The sequence below is a fragment of the Priapulus caudatus genome, unplaced genomic scaffold, assembly GCF_000485595.1.
Source record: "Priapulus caudatus unplaced genomic scaffold, Priapulus_caudatus-5.0.1 Scaffold882, whole genome shotgun sequence".
In the NCBI taxonomy this organism is placed as follows: domain Eukaryota; kingdom Metazoa; phylum Priapulida; class Priapulimorpha; order Priapulimorphida; family Priapulidae; genus Priapulus; species Priapulus caudatus.
This window is the reverse complement of record NW_014577943.1, coordinates 106849-117175: the sequence shown is the minus strand read 5'-3', so window position 1 is coordinate 117175 and position 10327 is coordinate 106849. Positions and strand designations below refer to the sequence as shown.

General features: G+C 46.3%; 1 protein-coding gene across 1 annotated transcript in view; it reads right to left on the bottom strand.

Moving 5' to 3' along the window:
- The window catches only part of LOC106814194 (stress-induced-phosphoprotein 1-like), a 16867-nt gene extending 6730 nt beyond the window's left edge, over nt 1-10137 (bottom strand). The window contains exons 1-2 of the mRNA XM_014818492.1: nt 9913-10137; nt 8263-8299 (exon numbers count right to left, since the gene is read on the bottom strand). The gene's annotated coding sequence lies outside the window, so the exon portion shown is untranslated. The remainder of the gene's footprint in view (nt 1-8262; nt 8300-9912) is intronic.
- Nucleotides 10138-10327: the final 190 nt, after the last annotated feature.

Below are 10327 nucleotides of genomic sequence, written 5' to 3'. Positions count from 1 at the left end.
GAGAGAGCATGAGAGTGAGACGGGAGAGGAAGAGACGGAGAGAGAAGAGAAGAGAGAGAGACGAGAGAGAGAGAGGAAGCGAGAGAGATGGTGGAGAGAGACGAGAGAGGAAAGAAGAGAGAGAGAGAAGAGAGAGAGAGACGAGGGGGAGAAGAGAGATGCGAGCAGAGAATGATGAGAGAGAGAGAGAGGATGAGAGAGAGAGGAGACGAGAGAGAGAGACGATGAGAGAGAGAGAGAGAGAGAAGGAGAAGGGACAGAACGAGAGGGAGAGAGAAGAGACTGAGGCGACGAGAGTGTCGACGAGAGAAATGAGAGAGAGAGGAGAGAGGAGACGAGAGAGAGATGAGAGATCGAGACAGACGAGAGAGAGGATGAGACGAGAAGAGAGGGAGAGAGAGAGAGAGAGAGAGCTAGTAGAGAGAGACGAGAGAGAGAGGAGACTATGGCGAAGAAGAGGTGAGAGGAGAGAGACGAGATCTACTAGGACGATCTTTGTTTGAATTGTTGGGGAAGTATCTTCAATATGCGAAGTGTAGCCGTCCTAGGCGCTTGTAAAACATCCATTTCACGATCAATACAGAATCAAAAACAAACTTGCCCAATCTTAATGACGAAATAAATTCGCATATTGCACTATACGCCTACTCTATTATTGCTGCCACCCGACTTATATTATTTCATTACTCTCGTAAAAGTACGTTGATCCAGAAACCGTGCAAGGCGGATGTGGGTCTTTTGAAGCAGTGGGGCGTATCACGTCTCTTGATATCTGGTATTAGCTTTCATCGTGCGGATCAATGTGTGGGTGGCCCCTTGTAAATATGAAACCCCTCCCCCTCCCCCCTCCCCCCTTAGAAGAAAACGGTGGTGCTCACTGTAGCACTCCCGGGTTCGTGTCCGAATCGAAGAAAGCAATGTTGCCGCGTTTACCTTAGAGGAAGCCAATGGTATGTATAGCCCAGAGGGCCGTAGCCTACCATTAAGCAATATGGGGCCTAAGCGGGCCCGATACCCCACTGCCGGCCTATTGGCTCGATTCCGCTCCTATGTTCTTACTCACAACATTTGCCTTGCTACAAAAAATTTACCTCTGCTGGTCCTGCCCCCCACCCTGAAAGAAGCCATGTGATGGCTCGCCTCTATGAGAGCGTTATATATATATATACGTATGCTTTTCGGATAATGTAGCGATGTAATGCTGTAGTGAGGCTCCGACAGGGTGCGTGTACAGGGCGGTTCCATCCATATTGTGTGTTGCGTTTCTCCACAGCGACAATCCGCGTAGGCGTTCTGTTTCCGCCCTCCGAGAGGTTGTTATTGAGCTGCTTGATATATAGTATATATAAATATATATATACAATATATAGGATAAATATATATATTAATAATTTAAATTAATATTAATATTATAGAGAGGAGAGCGAGAAAGAGAGAGGAAAGAGAGAGGAGAGATTTGCCCAATTCTGACACATCATGTGCTGAAACCGATTCACCTTGGATACACGTCATTTGTGTTTGTATGCTTCGCACGAGTTTTGAAATCACTTACAGTGATCGATTCTCACCTCGGCGCTCTGGAGAATCGCGTGGTCGTCTACACGCCGCGGGATAGCGCGGAAATGTGTTGGCCACCGGCTTCCAAGTGCTGGCACAAGCCCCGGCGCGGCAATAGGGCGTATAAGTGCTGTGTAGATGGTCAGTACGAGGACAGATTCCGCTCAGGAATTAATGTAGAGACAGTCTTTTGACCAGTGGCAGGCTGTCAATTCGGTTACAGGATAAGGTGACTTTTGGGAAAGTGCCGTATGGGAGTCTGTCGATGGTGGAATCAGGCATCTGTTACGCAATCGGTGCTTGATTTTGCGCTGCTTCGTATGATAGTTCGACAACGATTATTTTAGGTACTGCCATGTTATAAATAAATACGAGTCTTCATTATTTATGATGCTGGCACTGTATTTTACACTATTGTAAAAATCGGGCCAATGTGTTTCATCACGTGAAAAATCATTCACCGCTTGGTTCTCCGATGAATATCTTAGAATACTAATATGGCCCTAACTAAGATTTTTAATACGATTTCAATTATAAGTGATGACATTTCTCTATCGCTGCCTGCGGGATAGAGAGCATTGTCAATAGAGTAGTCGTGGCATAATGCCACGCCATGTGGTCATACGTTCGTTTCAGCATCATAAATTTTTGTATGTAATGCGGCAAATATATTACCCAGGTATGTACGCGAAGATTTCAGATTCTTAGTAATCAGATTAAGCTTTATAGTGTAAGCCATGCGAGTAATAACCGCGAAGTGAGCTTCATTCGGGGTTGCGCAACCGTCTGTTAACTCGCTAGAAAATACCGTGGATCTAAATCTAACTAGGACAGCCAGATGTGAGCCGAACGGAATAGTAATTAGAAGATCGTACGTACCCCCCCCCCCACCCACGCATGTGCTATATTAGTATTGCTACTCTACAGATTTAATAGACAGCTATATATCTGCTCAATGATTGCGACTATGCGAGTCAGGCCCAGCATATCAGAGTGGTTTCCTGTTTACTCCTCTTCGTTAGTGGGAAACAGGTAGCAGCTAATGAAGCGACCAATCAGCGAGCGGCAAAGGTGATGACGTCACAAGTGATGACGTCTGTTCGCGGTTTCACAGTTGCTCCGTTGCGTCTGTTTCTTCAATTATTACACTAGATATATAAATGATTGGATGATATAATGATTTATATGATTATATAAATGATTGAACTTGCGCTTGTAATGTGCCTATACATAATAGTCGGGGTAATAATTACAAATGTGTGATTATTATCATAATTTACTCCTGATAATTATAATATGTATGAAGAGAGAACAACGGCAAGGTCAATGTAAATCCTGGGAAGGTCAAAACGTCCAGCCTATTATGTTTAACTAAGACATGCTTGTTATTACGTCATACGAGTGTGGAACGTATGCAAATCATATATACATATATATATCCCTCATTATCTACTTCTGATATATATAATATACGAGTGACGCTCCTTTAAAAAAAAAAAACACCCTAGGTTAACCTTAATGGAGGACCATGCGAACGGAAAGAAGACACGACAAAGCAAGCGTTGATCGATCACGGGGCAATCGAGAACGGCGCTTTGTTTGAGACCGCCTCTGCTGCTGCTGCTGCTGCTGGGGTAATTTGGCGGCAAATTGGCTCGTGTAACATGAGTGAAATTTTAATGTGACGTATCTAAACAATGGGGGGCGTGAAGGGGTAACGTAGTCCTCATTGAATGACCCCCTGATCAGGAATGATTCACAGTGCGAACTGTGTGGGGGGGTGGTAAGCCTAAAAAAGGATGGCCTATAATTGAGGTGATTTTTTTGTAAACACCTTGAAACTTAATTACATTGCCAAATGTATGCACGTGCGTAATTACATGTGCGTGCGTGCGTGTATGTGTGTACACGCACACCACGCACGCAACACGCCCCCCACACACACACAGATTTTTAATTGCAATTAGATGCAGTCCCATTACTCCGCTAGCAATTTCACACCAAACGCGCGACACCAGTCGTCCATAATCACTCCCAAACACACATTAACATACACACGGCGGCGGGGCAGCAGCCGCATCGCGGCGGCAGCAGCGGCACCGTCAAACGACCACTGAAAGTAATTTCCCTCTGTATTTTGTATTTAAAACGTCGGCGTGTACCACCCGAGCATGTAAACCCGGAACGCCGCGCCACAGATATATACCGACTCCTGTTGTCTGTGGTTTTTGGCGGCTGCCACACGTGTTCAGCCAGCGCGCGCGATCACATTCCCAGTGTGGGTCACAAAGGGATGCTGCTAGCGCGGCCCCGGTTGAGGGCGCTCGACTTCGCATCACTTCCATCGTAATGGCCAGTGATTCGCTTGTCTGTCTGTCTATACGGAGAGGAAGCGAAGAGGCGTGCGCGACGCCTTTCCCCCTATCAGGCAGCAGCCGCGTGTGTCTCTCTGTTCCCTGCTGTAGTTAACTGGACAGTAGTGGCAACGAAGCTTGCCCGACTGAGTGGGAATAAGGTTAGGGTTAGGGTTAGTGGGTAAGGGGCGGCTGAGGTCTCCGACAGTGCGGGTGGTAGGTGGGTGGTGTGAGGGTAAGGTCCCCCGACGGAGGAGGAGGCGTGCATGGATCCCTCGATGGAGGGGAAGGCAAAGGTCCCCGATGGAGGGGGAAGGCAACCAGGTCCCCCGACGGAGGCAGGAGCCGAGGTCCCCGATGGAAGCGGCCAAGGGAAAAGGTTCCCGATGGAGGGAAGGCAAAGGTCCCCGACGGAGGAGTGAGGCAAAAGGTCCCCGATGGAGGGGAAGGCAAAGGTCTCCAGCCCTAAGGTCCCTACAAATTTTTCCCCGGCGGTGACCTGTACCCAACCACACTCACAAACAACCTACCCACTCTTCTGTCTCTCGTCGGGCCATACCATACCTCCCACACCCACCCACCAACGATGTAACCTCGCCCTGTCTTATCTTTTTTGTAGAACGATGACAAGTTCTCGGTGGCGGGAGATTTCTCCGGCGGCGACCCATACTCCCCCCCCCCCCTCCCCGCCATCACAAACCCACGATATAACCCTACGGCCCCATCTATGTTTTTTGCAAGAACGATGACAAGCTCCCCCTCGCGTCGGCCGCAAGCCACGCTGCCGCTCTACCTCACCGGCGAGAATCATTTCCGAGCCCGAGAGCATCAGAGTGACAACGACTTCGACCGAAGTGTATGCGCACGACGACCGCACCGCACCGCACCGCGCCGCGGCCCGCGCCGCGCCGCCTGTCGCGCAGACGATCGCGTGCGCTGTCGTCTCAGAACAAATGTCGCGGACGCCGAGAATTGTAGTAGCAGCAGCAGTATCAATAGCCATAGCAGTCATCTAGTAGCAGTAGCAGTAGCAGTAGCAGTAGCAAGTATACGTAGCAGTAGCAGCAGCAGGAAAACAGTATCAGTAGCGTAGCAATTGAGTAGCCAGGCGAAGCGTAGTAGGCAGCAGCACCACCACCATCACACCAGCAGAACAGCCAGCAGCAGTAGCATCAGTATGAGTAGTAGCAGCAGTAGAAGCATCAGTATGAGTAGCAGCAGCAGCAGTAGCATCAGTAGTAGCAGTTAGCAGCAAGTTAGAGCATTAGTAGTAGAAGCCAGCCAGCAGCAGCAGCAGTAGCAGCAGCAGTAGAAGCAGCAGCAGCAGCCAGTTAGAGCAGCAGCAGCAGCTGCACTAGCAGCAGCAGCAGCAGCATCAGTAGCATCAGTCAGTAGCCAGCTGCAAAGAGTAACGCCATTAGTAGTAGCAGCATGCAGCCAGTATATCAGTGATGAGTAGCAGCAGCAGCAGTAGCGTGACGCGGGAACGAGATTGCATGATCGCATTGTAATCGCTGGGAGATCGATGTCGTGTTTTGTCACGCGCTCGCTCGTCGCTCGTCGCTCGTCCGGCATTGATCTAGATGTTGTCTCGCGCCATCACACGACACAGGCTATAGTAACAATGTACCCACCATGAGGATGGATGGGCGTACACACAATCGCCATTCACACACACAGGTATGTAACAATATACCACATGAGATGGGTGGGCGTATACACGCCCATCACACGACACAGGCTATAGTAAACAATGTACCCACCATGAGGATGGATGGGCGTACACACAATCGCCATATCACACGACACAGGCTATAGTAAACAATGTACCCACCATGAGGATGGATGGGGCGTATACACGCGCCATCACACGACAGCGGCGTATGTGTAACAACAAGATAACGAAGTGTACCCACTATGAGGATGGTGTGCTATACACGCGCATCCACATGGGCTTGTAGTAACTGTAACGATACTCGCTATCAAGGTGCCGTGGGTGTGTACGCGCGCCTTTAGTGCGGTTGGCGTTCATGTGTACATAATGAGCGATGGTTAATTACTACGTTGCACCGGCATCTGCTGGGTTAGGTTTAATAAAGGTTGAGGGCAACGAAGGGTCGTTGTTCGGATCAGGGGACTACATATATGTACCCGGAGATAGGTTTAGTTGCTTTAGTATTATGCTTTATATTTTATTGTGAGGATATGTTAGGGTTAGGGTTAGGGTAAGGGTTAGGGAACTTCTGCTAGCTACCAAGTCTCCCGCGTACACTTTGTGTATACAAATATGTACCTCGGGTATATATATGTAGTACCTGATACGACAACGACCCCTTCAGCGTGAGTGAGTGGATAAATGGGAGTAAGTCAAGGGCGGACCCAAGCGTATGCACACGGGTGTTGGGAGATAATTTAGGAGATATTTTAACAGCCATTGGGTGGGGGACACTGTATGCTTCAACGCGTAACTAAGACTGACAGAACTGTCTTCTACTAAGTGTCACAGGTTAATTTGACAAGTTTATATGTTAAAGAAGAGGTGCCTTATAGGGTTACAAACTTCTCGGGTATTTCTACCTGCAAAACGATCTTATTTCGAGTTGTAATTTGAGAAAACTGCTCTTTCTGAGTAAGAAATGGCCGTCTATGGCTACGATCTTGGTGACCCTGTCCAACAGATCTATCTCGGCCGACGAAAGGTGTGTCACGGGCTGGAAGAAAAGGGTGATCGGCCCAGGGTACGTAGACATGACGTGGTAGCTTATATGGCAAGAACTCCTAATACAATCCTCACGCACAGGCAAGAACTTCATAATCTTATATCATATACATATAACCATATACATACATATATACATACTGTATTACATATAATCAGGGTTTAATAATGACAAAAAATGTCATTATTAACCTCTGATATAATCACATACATCTTATAATCTCTATTATAATATATAATATATATATAATGTATATATAATGTATACATAATGTATGTATGTAACATAACGTAATGTATAAAAACGTGATGTATAAATTCGTGATGATCCATATCCACGTAAACATATGTTCCACGACGTAACATCATATAGAAGAAGATCTATATCTATGAAGATCTAAGAAGATCTATCTAAGAAGATCTAAGAAGATCTATCTAGATTCTAGAAGAATCTTCTTCTATATCTATGGTAACATAAACAATCAGGAAATCATGCGACCCCCTGATCCATCACACGTAAATCACAGCAGCCGCTCCCAGAACGGCTACATACTGTCAGGGGTCACAGGGGTCACAACGGGGCACACACACATACACACATGCACGCAGTGCTACCCCAGATAGCATGCTTAATCATCAAAGAAATATTACACTTTAAATAAAGAAATGTGAAATTGTGAAACGTTAGCGCACAGGGGGCCAGGCCCGTAACCAGGGGGAGGGGGATCAGGTGGATCGGACGATCCCCCCCCCCCGCGGAACAAGGAGTTCCGCTCTATAAAATAAAAATTGCACAAAAGAACACTAGAAAATTGAAATTGGATTCGGTATTATTGTAATACTGTATTATTATTGTATTATGTTGCTGTATATCACACAGTGATCATATCTAAAAAGGGGTCATCTACTTATCCATGCATTCTTCAATATGTATGCAATTGTAACAGCGGTCATGAGGCGTACCCGCACATTGCCAGACAAAAACATTTGCTCGGACGAACATTTGTTCGGGAAAATGTTCGGCAATGTGCGCCAGGCTTAATCATCATGACTTCCAGCTTTGTTCACCTTTGACAATCCCAAGTCATGCTGGTTTCACAGCATAATGTATATGTCTCCAAACTGAGGCCATAATAAAAATATTATTTGTTTGCCCTCACCCGACCGACCCGCCAAAAAGGGGTCGACTCAAAAATTTTCAATGATCTTTTTCTTTTTCTTTTTAACAAATTGTATCACTGTACATGATATAAATCTGCAGGCAATACATTATATGTACCAAGCAAAAGAAACATTCAACATAAAAGGTATCTCCACACAAGCACACCCGAGCATGTAGACACCACGCTGAATCTGTAACAAGACCACACCCCCGCCCTCAAAAAAAAGAAGCCGACCTACCTACCCAAACTTTTCAACCTGGGTCGGGTGAGGACCAACAAAGATTTTTTTAATTGTGGCCTGATCGGCTCGAGCATATGCCGTGAGCAGGTTTACACTGCACTTTTCAAACCAATTTTAAGCAATCAGGGATGAATTGCCAGAAATGCCAGACAGAACTAACTGGTCTAGTATAATATAAAGAGTATATAACAGAATGTAGACAGTAATATGAACTGTAAGAGGACTAACCTTTTGGCTTCTTTTTACGGCTTCTATTAATGTCCTTCTGCAAGATTATCACAACATAATTAAAGCAGAACAACAATCTATAGAATGTGTGTGTGTTTGTGCGCCCTTTATGACTCTGTTGCCCATTGAGAAAGGTACGTGTGACTATTGTCACTATTTATTTTGCACATTTCAAACCAGAATCTAATCACAAAAGTGTAATTATATTTATACCTGTAACTAACATTTCAGGGTTCTCCCCAGGATGAAATTGAAACAGGGGGAGGAGGGAGGGGAAGGGGAGGGGGAGGGGGGAGGGGGAGAGGAGAGGGGGAGGGGAAACTAGGGGGGTCCAGGGGGCGTTTTTTTACCGTAATGCGTAAAATCGCCACCACACCATAGACGGTATTTGGGGCACTTGTATATAAGACAGCCGAGTCGGTACAGTTTGTGTTAAGGTTTGGGACAGGGTGATCGGCTGTTTGTAATTGTGTGTGGTCTGCAGTGCATGCGTATTGTAGGACGTTTACTCATTAGTTGTACCGTAAAAATACACTCGTCCGCGGGCCTGGTCGAATGGGAATTCTTGACGATCGATTCCCGCGCTGTCAAACTTTTATTGTGGTGGAATTTAATCGGGGCGGAGGTAATTTAAACGTGGCGCAACGATTGAAACGTGGGGGGAGTTTTCCTAAACGGGGTGAGCGCGCCCGGTTTGCGCAACGTAGGGAGAACCCTGCATTTAACTAAATAACTTTCTGTTTACAATGAATACATGCACAATCTAAGCAAAATTAATAATGCTATCTTATAGGAATTGCAACGTAACCCGTACGAGTTCTTAAAAAAACCCCGCTTAGGCTAGTTTTTAGCACGTGGCTTCAGTTGCATGGAGCAACATCATTAGCATCAACCCTTATAGCAATCCAGGGTGTACACATAATGTATATTCAAGCATTGTAAATTGAAGGCGGGATAATTATTTTCTGGATGCAGGAATATAGACCCTTTCAGGAACCGGAACATACCTGATATTTTTGGGTGATTTGGGTATACCAGTCATCCATGTCACAGGAAGGAAAGACCCGAAAAAAAGTTTGGAAACCAGAATGTTTGTAAATTTGTCGGGATTACAACTTTTCACTAAATTTTACAAACCAGTTAAACGTATGGACTAAATGGGTTGGGTAGCCTAGCTACTACTATAGCTCATAGGGTCTATGTCCCCCAGGGTACTGCCGGTACGTACCCTGGGTACGGTCCGGTATACCGGAAGGTACCCTGGTCACTATTTGATATGGTTAGGGTTAGGATAGATTAGGGTTAGGGTTAGGGTTAGGGAGTAGGCGTAGGCGACTCCCTAGACTCGTTAGTGGAGTAGGCGAGGTACGGTCCGGCATATTATAGATAGTACCAGGGTACGTTCCGGTATACCCCACCGTACCCAGGGTACGTTCCGGCAGTACCCCGGGGGACATAGACCCTCTCAGCACTACTATATAGATCCAACCAAAATTCATATTACCCAAGTGCATGACAGCAGCCTGTCTCTTTGTGACATTCCATAACAAAGCAAGCCAAAATGCAAAACAGTCATGAAAGAAGACCCAATTGTTTTGCACGACTGAGCTAGACAGCATATAGCAAGTGCGAGCGTCGTGGTACCGGTACCTGGTAGTTTCGTATCCTTTCTGATAAATCCACGTAGCCACAGTCTTCATCAGTTTTTCCCTTTTTTTGTGACATGACTCACAAACTCACCGGTTCACCTGAAAACGTGTTACCAAGTTATATAACTACACAAACAATACGGCCAATGTTAACAAGCGACATCACAAAGGTACACTCGACAGTATATCTCTAGAACTATAGCGGCCGGCTCGGTTCAAGGATATAAGCTAGAGCTGCACATCCCCAATGCATTTTCGCAAATGTGCGACATGTGCAAATGTGCAAATGTGGACAGCTCTTATATCCTTGGGCCCTTCGCTCTGCCCCAGGCCGATGGCGGAGTGAAGGGCAATAGTTCAGAGCTAACTCGACAGGAGGTAAACGTGGGTTCGGGTACCGTAGGGTCACACCAAGG